This window comes from Ostrinia nubilalis, chromosome 1 (assembly GCF_963855985.1).
Source record: "Ostrinia nubilalis chromosome 1, ilOstNubi1.1, whole genome shotgun sequence".
Lineage (NCBI taxonomy): Eukaryota > Metazoa > Arthropoda > Insecta > Lepidoptera > Crambidae > Ostrinia > Ostrinia nubilalis.
The window spans coordinates 115,001-127,500 of NC_087088.1; the positions used below are offsets into that span (position 1 = coordinate 115,001).

General features: G+C 44.7%; 1 non-coding gene and 1 pseudogene across 1 annotated transcript in view; both read right to left on the minus strand.

Moving 5' to 3' along the window:
* LOC135077374 (small subunit ribosomal RNA) overlaps nucleotides 1-571 on the minus strand; it is a 1,903-nt gene extending 1,332 nt beyond the window's left edge. Inside the window, exon 1 of the ribosomal RNA XR_010258450.1 lies at nucleotides 1-571. This exon is cut by the window's left edge and continues 1,332 nt beyond it. This is a non-coding gene — a ribosomal RNA (small subunit ribosomal RNA).
* A 5,324-nt stretch (nucleotides 572-5,895) lies between these two features.
* LOC135077429 (large subunit ribosomal RNA) overlaps nucleotides 5,896-12,500 on the minus strand; it is a 9,353-nt pseudogene continuing 2,748 nt past the window's right edge.

Below are 12,500 nucleotides of genomic sequence, written 5' to 3' on the forward strand. Positions count from 1 at the left end.
CCAATTGTTCCTCGTTAAAATATTTAAAGTGTACTCATTCCGATTACGAGGCCTCGTAAGAGTCCCGTATCGTTATTTTTCGTCACTACCTCCCCGTGCCGGGAGTGGGTAATTTGCGCGCCTGCTGCCTTCCTTGGATGTGGTAGCCGTTTCTCAGGCTCCCTCTCCGGAATCGAACCCTGATTCCCCGTTACCCGTGACAACCATGGTAGTCGCAGAAACTACCATCGAAAGTTGATAAGGCAGACATTTGAAAGATGCGTCGCCGGTGCTGGACCGTGCGATCGGCAAAAGTTATCCAGATTCATCAAAATTAACGACTTCGAACGCGAGGCCCTCCGTCGATTGGTTTTGATCTAATAAAAGCACTCGTCCCATCACTGGTCAGAGTTCTGATTGCATGTATTAGCTCTAGAATTACCACAGTTATCCAAGTAACTGAGTAAGATCTAAGGAACCAAAACTGATATATTGAGCCATTCGCGGTATCGCCCTAATACGGCTTGCACTGAGACATGCATGGCTTAATCTTTGAGACAAGCATATAACTACTGGCAGGATCAACCAGGGAGCTTACACATATTATTATACATATGATAGCTCTCGTTAAAGAATATTAACGAAGAGTGTGTTTGGTGTCTATAGCCCAATTCGACGTTTGACCGACCGAACTGGGCTTGACTACTGTGTACACTGTTCGCAGTTACAACGTGTGTCGTGAGGCGAGTCTTTGCAACACTCTATAAATTAATATAGAATGCTAGAAAAACACACCCACATAGCGCTCACAGAGGCGCCCACACTGAACGTTCGCATAGACATAACATTCATTCATCACATTTTATAATAAAATCTAACAAATTTCGTATCATGAACGATATGTCAGCCCGGTGTTGGAAAAACCACCCTACCTCTCACGATTTGTCGACACCATCACTACAGAGACATATACATCATTGAAATGTTTGCGTGTTGTGAGTGTGTGCTATAGAATACATAAAAATATACACATATATTTGATACGCTGATGTAAACGCTAAAAAGCCATCATCGCCCTTATGTAAGGTTAATGTGGCGGGAAGCGTTACAACGAAGCGTATTAAAAAGTGGCCAGTCGAAGCGCGTATGCAAAAGCACAGATAACTGCACATAGCGCGGACACATTGCCCGAGTGAGACAGATCTTTATTACGAATTCGATCATACAACCCATCCGTAGATCTACAAAGTTTAACAAGCGTCCAATGAGCCACACACTAAGTCCCGTCAATCTCATTGAACATCCGAAACCTCAGACGCCAACAGAGTGTACATACAGAGTGAAAAAGTTAAAGTTTCATCAACTCTTTCACCACTTTGCTTTAAAACACAACTTATAAACGCACCGATCCGTCGTACGCAGAGTGTGCTGCGCGCGCGCATCATGTTTATAATACATTTGAGCGTGCGCGCGCGCTCTGCGCACGGCGGTCGCTGTGTTACTGATCTCGCTCGGCCGGACGCCGCCGACGTCGCGTTTGTCTGTACACTCTCTCGGTTCTCGAGTGGAAGCCGCGAATGGAAAAGAAACATTTTTAACGCTATGCTCGTACGCTGCTGCGCACGCGCAGCTTTAAATGCTAAGTGTAAAAAAAAAAAAAAAAAAAAAAAAAAAAAAAAAAAAAAAAAAAAAAAAAAAAAAAAAATTAAAGTGACACACCCCCTATATGTATAACCAGATAATTAATAATTAAAAAAAAAGTTAGGTTAGATTAGGTTAGGTTAGGTTAGGTTAGGTTAGATTAGATGATCCTTTTTTTTTTTTTATTAAAAAGATGATACAGAAAAAAAAAAATTGATTGCGATTAAAGTGTTAAAAGCGACACCCCATAAATCACGAAATAGGAAAATTAATAATATTAATAACACATAAATACAATAAAATAATTAATTAAAAAAAAAAAACTTTCGTATTAAGAACAAAAAATATTAAATTATTTTTGTTAATTCGAAATTATTATTATAAATCACGACTTTTTTTTAATAAAGAAATTAAGATTTTTAGTTGTATTGATACATTTTTTCCTATTTCGTGATTTGTTGGAAAAACAAACAAAAAAACTAATTGATGTATATGATTAATATTCAAAACTATTCAAAACTTTAACTAATAAATATATACCATAGTGGGTGTATAAAATTAGGCCTTTTAAAAAGTTAAGTACATAATTAAATTTTGTTAAATACCCAATTATAAATAAACAACAGTTGCACTTAAAATGTTTGAGTGTGTTATGTAATTATGCAATTTTATATTAATATATAAATCAAACTAATTTGTAATCCCTGAAATTACTTAAAACTTTTGAAGACCTAAAATTATAATTAATAACGTCGTTTTGCACCAAGTTTTTAAGACATTTGTCTAGAATAGACAAAATGTACAACACTATCGGTACCTGAAGTCTGATTAGATTTTTAATTACACGGAATTTTGACATTTTAGAAGTGTTGTCAACATTAAAACATATCCACTAATAAAAAATGGAGAGCATTTCCACAAATTAAAAAATAAACCTTCAAAGAATTTAAGGTTTCAATTTAAAAATGTACTGATCCTTTTAAAATGCTTATTTGAGTTTTTATTATCATATTTTTGAAGTTACAATAAAATTAAGGACATTATTTTTCTATTACTGGACTCGCTGGCCAATATCCATAGGTTACAAACCTTTTTTTATGTAAATCTTTGTTAGTAAAATCTTCGTTTCATAAAATAGCTAATTTAACAAGATGCCAATTTTATAATCCAAGTTGATTATGATGACGACAATGATGATTGATGATCATCTAAATATATAAAAGGAGAAACTGACTGACTGACTGACAGATCAACGCACAGCCTAAACGGCTAAACGTAGGCACTTGAAATTTGGAAGGGACGTAGCTTAGGTACCGTAGAGGTGCACTAAGAAAGGAATTTCCGAAATTCCCACGGGAAAAACGGGATTCACGCGTACGAAGTCGCGGGCGGCCGCTAGTCAATATATATTTTCGTTTATGATATTAATATTATTTTTAAACTAATAATAATTATTATTATGTTGTTTTACTGTGTTAAAAACGCGTTATTTTTTCTATTCAATCTCTAAAATGTACATAATAATTAGTGTACATTGAATTCACAAAACAAACAATAACAATCATACTTGTTAGTTGTACTTGATGTAATTCAGTTTCATATTTTTATTACCTTTATTCCAACAATTCAAAGCAAAAAGAGGTTTAATACATCTGAATTGCCAAAAAACGAATTAAAAATCAAGACTGTAGTGGTGATAATATAATTTTATTATTGCAATGATTACTGAAAAGTGTGTTATGTAAGTACCCAAATTATTGCACAGTAAATTATATTATTATTACTATTAGGTATGATTTAAATTCAATTTTGTGTGAAGATTGAGACAAGGACATAATATTTCCGCGCCCGGGCGACACCTGTCGGGAACCGACCGAACTTCACTGTCCGCTGACGTGGGTGCCATTAGCGCGAGGTGCGCTATTATCCCAATAGATGGCGCTTTAGCAACATTTCTCGGGTAGTGACGTGTAACAGTCGATAGTGAATAAAGAGTTAAATTATGTATAAATTTAATAATAACACAACACACAGAATCATTCATTATTATGCAAGTATACGTATGTAGTGAAAATAAATACCAACAACAGTATAATCTATTGCTTATATACATACAGTAACATTATTTAATTTTATCGTTAATTTATCAACTAATTATAGACATCGACATTTTTTACATTTTTAAAACATTTATTAATTTGATGATAATAATAATAATATTATTATTTTTTGATATTCATAATAATACAAATAAAATAATATCGATACTCGAATCTACAGAATGTTATGCTACATCACTACCCAAGAAATACTGCTAAAGCGCCATCTATTGAAACAATTGCGCACCTCTCGCTAGTGGCAGGCACCCACGTAATTTCTTCACACACGCCAGCGGTTCGATAGGTGTCGCTCGTGTACGAAAAATATTATATTTATTTTCTACACAACGAAATTTTATAAAAATTAGTAATAATTTATATGTTACGGTAAATATGATAAATGTGAAAATTATGAATAATCGCCGGTTATTATGAATAATTACCTCATGATTTGGTAAATGTGATGATTAATATGAGATCATTTATGTGTGTATAAACTAAATATGGCAAAGTAATGTTATGCAAAAAAACATTCCAAACTCATTTTGCCAAATTATATTTAATATATGATATCAAAATGTGAGGCTGCACATGAGCGCTGTACACGAGCCGGTGTTCTCTCTTTTATGGTATTTGTTAGTATTAAGGTTACATTATGTAATAATCACTGATAAATGTGATTAATTTATCACTTTTACCAAGCCTGTCGGTAATTATTCATAACGACCGGCGATTATTCATAATTTTCAATTTATCACATTAACCGTAACATATACTACGAATTTGAGTAGTGAAATAAATGCATAAATAAATATTTTACTTTTAAATTATCGTTCATTATTTTAATTATTTATTAAATGTAATATAAAAAAGAAAAAATAATATATTGTATTCAATGTCATCTATTTTCAATTTTTACATTTTTTAAAATTTTATTTATGTCATAAAAAAAAAACATTATAATCATTATTCATTTTTAAAAAAAGTAGCTGCACAAAAAAACATCGGCATCATTCATCAATCAAACGACAATCGCGACGCGACCAACCAGCGACCTCCGTTTGCGCGCGAAGCCTAATTTATTTACAACTCCGCTGACCAGGTCAATGTATTTTTTTGTTTTTGCATTTGGAATAACCTAAAAATCAAACCAAACCTAACCTAACCTAACTTTTCAAAACCTAACTTTTTAGAACGTAACTTTTTTGAAAACCTACCTTTTGAAAACCTAACCTTATGAAACCCAACTTTTTGATAACCTAACTTTTGAGAACCTAAATATATGAAATCCAACTTTTTGAAAACCTAACTTTTGATAACCTAACTTTTGAAAACCTAACTTTTGAAAACCTAACCTTTGAAAACCTAACTTTATGAAATCCAACTTTTTGAAAACCTAACTTTTGAAAACCTAACTTTTGATAACGTAACTTTTGAAAACCTAACTTTTGAAAACCTAACTTTTGAAAACCTAACTTTTGATAACCTAACTTTATGAAATCCAACTTTTTGAAAACCTAACTTTTGATAACCTAACTTCTGAAAAGCTAACTTTATGAAATCCAACTTTTTGAAAACCTAACTTTTGAAAACCTAACTTTATGAAATCCAACTTTTTGAAAACCTAACTTTTGAAAACCTAACTTTTCATAACCTAACTTTTGAAAACCTAACTTTTCATAACCTAACTTTTGAAAACGTAACTTTTTGGAAAAACTAATATTTTGTTGGTTTTGGATTTTGGGGCAGTGAGTGAGTAAAAGGTTGCAAAGCTGAAAAAAAAAAACTTAAAGGAACCCACGTACGTTTTCTAAAAATAAATAAATACAATAACATACCGATTTTGTGTTGAATCCTCTAGTTGAAGGCGCCGTTTATATGATTGGACGAATTCAACTATGTACCTGTGAACAAAAGAAAATAAAAATAGGTATGGTTTATAATATATTTTAGTTTTTTATAAACTAAAAAAAAACATACAAGAAGACAAATTTTAACTGATTCGTTATTTAAGTCTAACAAAATTTAAACGAATGTTCAAATTTTGTTAGACTTAAATAACGAAAATTAAAACGACTGATCGTGGAACCTGCACTGAATGAATGAATGAATGGTAAACGTTTAAACGAATGTTCACATTTTGTTAAATTAAAAAAAAGAAAACGATCGTCCTCGGACGAATCACCTGGCGTAGGGCTGAGTCTCAACAGATCGCAGCACGACGCTGCTCTACCGAGCACAACACCCCGCCAGGAACGTAAGTCGTCTACAGACTATTCCGAGCCCCGACATCGAACTGAGGTAAATTCGAACCTTCAGAGCCATGGTGCACGTGTTAAACCGACCGCACCGATCTCTGCGATTCAAATGGGCTTCGACGTCGCACCTTACGATGTAAAGCGCGACTAGTAAAGTCACATTGTTTAGAGCCTCCCGACTCTCGGGGCTCCACAGTGAGCATATCCTTGCCGGATTCGGCTAGGCTGGCTTCGGCCTTAGAGGCGTTCAGGCATAATCCCGCGGATGGTAGCTTCGCACCACCGGCCGCTCGGCCGAGTGCATGAACCAAATGTCCGAAACTGCGGTTCCTCTCGTACTGAGCAGTATTACTATCGCAACGACAACGCCATCAGTAGGGTAAAACTAACCTGTCTCACGACGGTCTAAACCCAGCTCACGTTCCCTTTTGATGGGTGAACAATCCAACGCTTGGCGAATTTTGCTTCGCAATGATAGGAAGAGCCGACATCGAAGGATCAAAAAGCAACGTCGCTATGAACGCTTGGCTGCCACAAGCCAGTTATCCCTGTGGTAACTTTTCTGGCACCTCTTGCTAAAAACTCTTTATACTAAAGGATCGATAGGCCGTGCTTTCGCAGTCCCTATGCGTACTGAACATCTGGATCAAGCCAGCTTTTGCCCTTTTGCTCCACGCGAGGTTTCTGTCCTCGCTGAGCTGGCCTTAGGACACCTGCGTTATTCTTTGACAGATGTACCGCCCCAGTCAAACTCCCCGCCTGGCAGTGTCCTCGAACCGGATCACGCGGGAGTTTAAACGGTGACGAGCGTTGCCGCCACGCCACCACTCTGCACGCTTGGAACGAAACACCGTGCGCCCGCCGAGTAAATCGACCGCGCACCGCTTCCGCCCAACCGAGTAAGTAATGAAACAATGAAAGTAGTGGTTTTTCAGCGACGACCGCCGAAACGATCTCCCACTTATGCTACACCTCTCATGTCTCCTTACAATGCCAGACTAGAGTCAAGCTCAACAGGGTCTTCTTTCCCCGCTGATTCTCCCAAGCCCGTTCCCTTGGCTGTGGTTTCGCTAGATAGTAGATAGGGACAAATCCCACCACCACCCATGGTTCTTCCTGCCTCACGGCGTACGAACCGAATCTCGGGAGAGCGCGCAGGTACTTGCTCAGGGCTCTTTCCCCGGGCGCTTTGCTTGACTCCCTACAAATTTCTCTTATCCTTGTCCCTTCTCATTGTCAATTCTCCCCCTTCTGGGGCTTGACACCACAAATACGGTACTTCGCGTCGGGCTGCTAACGTTGATGAATGTCATCACTTCTCGTAACTACGCCTAATAGTGTGCCAGGAGTGCGCGAACTCGCGCAGCGCGATCCAATTACTACGACTGCTCGTGAGGTCCTGGTGATAGACAGGTCCTGGCTCGGCTCTCCGTATCGCATCCAGCATCTTCTGTCGAGCTTCGTCATAAAGGTTGCATTCCCAAAGCGCGTGATCGCGGCTCTCTTCGACTTCCTCGCCGCATGGGCATAGTGCAGACTCGCACAGCGTCATCCTGTGTAGGCGCTGCCTGAAGCACCCGTGCCCAGTTAACAATTGGGAAACCACGTAATCCGGTTCAACCCAGCCGAGAGAGAGCCTCACCGCCACTATGGGAAAGAACTGGTACAGCTCACGTCCGTCACTGCTGGCATCCCACCGCTCCTGCCAAAGGGTCACGGCATCCTCTCTAATGGTGCGCTTCAATTCCCGGCGCTCCCTGGGGGCCAGTTGGATTCCCTCCTCCGCAAGTCGTCCTGCACGAGAGACCTCCAGGTCGGCGGGCAATACGCCGGCAAGCACCGGTAACGCTGCCGAACTGCACGACCTGTAAGCCTTCGTGAGCAAAATAAGCGCCGGTCGCTGAGTACTCATCAACACCTTTCTCATCACAAAAATCGACGAGCGTCGGTACCATACGGCCGCAGCGTACGTCAATGTGGCCACATAAATGCCTGCGTACAGCACACTTAGGGCGGGGAATCTCACGCCCCATGACGTGGCGCTTACACGCGCAATCTTGCCAAAACCATTGGCAGCTTTTAAACCGATCAATTTCGCATGCGGCACGTAGGACCTAGCCTCGTCGAGGGTCACACCGAGCACTGTCGCCTGAGTGACGTTCGCAATGGAGACGCCGCCAAGTTTTATTACGGGAGAGCGTTTAAATCTACCCTTATACGTCATTGTGAGAGACTTTCCAGGGGAGAAACCAAGTCTGTTACGGGTTCCCCAATCGGACATAGCTCCCAGAATAGACGCGGCCTTACGCTCGATCTCTGAACGTGACGTAGCCTCGATTGCGATCGTCACATCGTCTGCGTACGCTATTACGTGTACCCCCTCAGGACACGGCAGCAGCAGGAGGTCATTGAGTAGGAGGTTCCAGAGTGTCGGGCCCAACACTGATCCCTGGGGACATCCCATGGTGCTGCGCTTCCACGACGTTTGAGCCCCTACGTAGAGGCCCACACGCCGGTCTGTAAAGTAACTGACCAATGACCTAAAGATATTAGGCGGGGCTCCGGCCTGTTTGGCCTTCAACAAAATCATCGGCCACCACGCGTTGTCAAAAGCACCGGAGATGTCCAGGAAGATCAGCTGCACGTATGACGCAGTACTGTTCTCGGTGATCGAGTTAATGAATTTGAGCGCCGTGACCGTAGACCGGCCACGGGTGAAACCGTGCTGAGCGTCAGATATATGTCGGTGCAGGCAGGGAGCGCAGGAGATGATGACGCGCTCCAGAATCTTACCAAGAATCGGCAACAGAGTAATAGGCCTATAAGCCTTCGGGTCAGAGAGAGGCTTACCGTTTCCCTTCGGGAGGACCAATAGTCTACCTACTTTCCAGATGTCTGGAAAAGTACCCTCAGCTATGCAGATGCGATACATATGCCACATCTCGTCCGAAGCCGCCTTCCAAGCCCACTTGACGATTTTGGCAGTGATACCGTCCGAACCAGCGGCTGTGTTAGGTAGTGCGCGGACAATAAGGTCGACAGACGCCTTACTGGGTTCCGGTGAGTCGCTCCCAGGAGGAGCGAAAGCTGCTGCAACACGTACGTCGCGATGGTACGGGGTATCGGCCTCTGGTCGATCGTCCGGGTACAGCGAGGAGAGTAATGCGCTCATGGTGTCGCCCGAAGCCTCAGTGTAGCCGTCTAGGAGTTTCATACCGTTGATGATGTTCGGCGGCGGACGGAACCGTCCGCTCGCTTCACGGTAGGCTCGGCCCCAGGGGTCGTCGTTTCCAGACTCAGCGATGTTGCGGTAAAAATCCAGCTCTGCCTTCTTCATGGCTTGCTTGTAGACAATCCGTTGCTCACGTAGAGCAGTGTGAAGTAGCTCTTCTTGGATTCCTCCCGCACGGCGCGATCGCTGCCAGTCCCGACGAGATCGGTTGACTTGACGGCGTAACTGATCTAGCTCCGGAGACCACCACTCATATTTACCGTCCCTCTTGCGTGCGCACTGCCCGAGGACCTCCCGAGCGGTCCGCAGCAATAAGTCCGTGAAGCTCTCGCAGTACTGTGTGGCTGAAAGGCGCGTGCTCAAACCACCTACTCTGGCATTGAGGACCGAGCAGAACCTATCCCAATCAACCCCTCTCACGCGGAATGGAGTCGGTAACGAATCGTTAACGTCCGGCGATGTCGACGATAGGCGGCAGATTCCAGAAATAACGTTAAATGTGATCAGCTGATGGTCGCTCAGGCTGGCGCCCTCGTGAACAGTCCAGCTTTGCACGGCGACACTTCTCGATGAGAGTGTGAGGTCCACATTCGACATACCGTTCGGTCCGCTGAAGGTTGGTGGTTGGTCGGGTCTGTTGTGCACAAGAAGGTTTCGTCCAAGTATAAATCCCTCCATCTGATTCCTCCTGTAGTCAGTGTCCCTTCCTCTACCAACGTACTGTCTCTCTTCACAATACCACATAGGAGAGTGCGCGTTGCTGTCGACGCCGATGAGAACTGGCTTCCCTGCAAGCTGTGTGAGCACGTCATCCAGATGCTGTATGTGATGGCTGATGTCGTGGCTGTACTGGAAGTATGCCGATATCACGTAGACGCTGATGTCACCGTACTTAGCGTGGACTACTAGGCAATGCTCATTGCTCAAGTGATGCAACACTGTGAGCGCTACGTCGCGATTAAGTGCGAGGACGCCAGCTTTCGGGTTCTCACCACACTGCAGAATGCCCGGGCGGCTGCTGAACTGCTCCTGGACTATCACTAGATCCAGGCGCAGTGTACGCGCCACAACCGGTAACTCTGTGGTGGCTGACTGAGAACCGTTGAGGTTGAGCTGCCCTACTCGAAGTATCGTACCGTGCTTATCCATACTGGAGCATGTTGACGGCCTGCTGTTCTGCAAACTGCCTCGCCGGGCATGAAGGAGATGCCGTGGTGTGCGTGTGCGCCTCCTTGCGTTTAAACCTTCGGCATGTAGCGCAGCACTCCGTGCTCGACTGGCACTCCTTGTACCGGTGACCGGTCTCTCCACATTTGCCGCATACCGTCTCCTTTGATCGGCAGTACTTCTCCGGGTGGCCGTACTGGTGGCACTTGTTACAGCAGCACGCGCGGATGTGGTCACTAACCTCCAACTCGTCCCATCCAATGTACACGCGCTCCAGAGACACGAACTTATCTCTGAGAGCCATGGAGCACTCCAGCAGCACCAAGAATTTAGGGCCCACCTGCTTCTTCAGGGCCAGTTTACAACTAGTCCTGAATTTATCCACTGGCCAGTCTGCGTCGTCACTAAAGTTGGCCTGATGGAGCTGCTCCAGGATCTCAGTCTCCGAGATGTCGGCTCTCAAATAGCGTAAGGCTACCCTCGGCTGTTTGGTCTTTGGCTCCGCCACCTTGAGGGTGGGAGGGGCCGCGGCCTTAAGCTTCTGGGCAGCCTCAGCGTTAGCGGTCCTCACCACAACTCCTGAGTTGCCAACCATCCTTACACTGCGAATCTTTATCCCTTCGGATGTCGGCTTGACCGCCTCCTGCAGGGTCTTCTTCGTTTCCTCGGACGACTTGATGGCCTCGTCCGCAGGGTAGAAGATGACTGCCGGACCCTGGTTGGAAACGGCAATCGGCGCCTTGCCTTTGGGCAACTTTAAGGCATTCGCGTAGCTCGGCACAGTTTGCGAAGGGCCCACCGGTGCGACGCCTGATGACGCCCCCATCAGCCGCTTTGAGAACTCCAACTCAGCGCTCGCGGCCTGAAGCTTTGTAGCGCTGAGCTGATGCTCCAAGTCGGACAGTCGGAGTTCCAGTGCCGCCACCACGGCCAGGATGTCCTGGCTGTGTGACGCCACCGTCGTCTTATCGGCTAAGTTCAATTTGTTGGTGGCCGTCGTGACTTGGTGGATACCCTTCACCGACTTATGCACCATATCTAACAGGTCCAGCTTCGACAACGAGGCCAGACCCTGTGGACCATCGGTACCCTCCATCGGTTCTGCTACGACTGATGACGGCTGTGCTTGCGGCTGTGGCTGCGGCTGCGGCTGCGCAGTAACGGCTGTTGTTCTGGGTGTGCTCGAAACCGCTGTCGATGAACGTGCCGGCTGCGACGTCAGGATGCCCCCGACCGGGGGCACCGGTCTCCTACGGTCAACTGCCCGCCGGCGGCCTACCTCCTCGGCAACGTCCTCCGGCGAAGTCAGCGGCCGCTTGGCTACCTGCGAACCCGACGGGGCCATACCTGACGGCGGCGGTGTGGTGAAACCACTTGGCGGCGTTCGTTGGAGCGACTGGCGCGGAGCGAACCCACTCTCGGCAGCCATCTCCTCGAGGATCCTCAGTTCCTCCTCCTTCCTGGCCATCTCATCGGCAATCAGTCGACGGGTGTTACTATCACCGTCCATCTCCAGCGGCTTACTGCTCTAAGTCAATACCGCTACCGAGAAGTAACGATAACGCTACCGTTATAGTAACGCTACCGACACGGACCCGGCGCGATTCGGACCAGAGACAAACGTCAACTAGACACTGACACTGACAGTGGCACTGACAGTGACAAGTGACAGCTGACGCAAAACGTCAAATTGAACACGCGGTCACCACGCCTCTGCAAAGCACGCTTTCTTACCTCAAAAGCGCGAAACAAATCACGCCCCGAGACGCGAAAAACACACCCCACAGGAGCTAGGCGACGCACAACCACTTACTGCGCAGGCAGTGAACACTGCCTGTCCAGGAATCACACCCCAGGGGCGGGAAACGGGCGTTAAACACCCTCCACGCGGCCCGGAGCAAGGATCCAGAAACACAACCACAAAACACTAATAATTCGCTTTAATACAACGCACAGAACCAACACAAGAGTAACACGAATGTTCCACTTTTGAAATAACGCAAAATAAACTTATAATAATCGCTAATTAACAAATTTCGCTAATTAGTCTACGTCACGAATACTCGCGAGCGCGCCCGAGAGCCTCCGACACACGTCCGCACCGTAGCACGGCCGAGCGCGAAG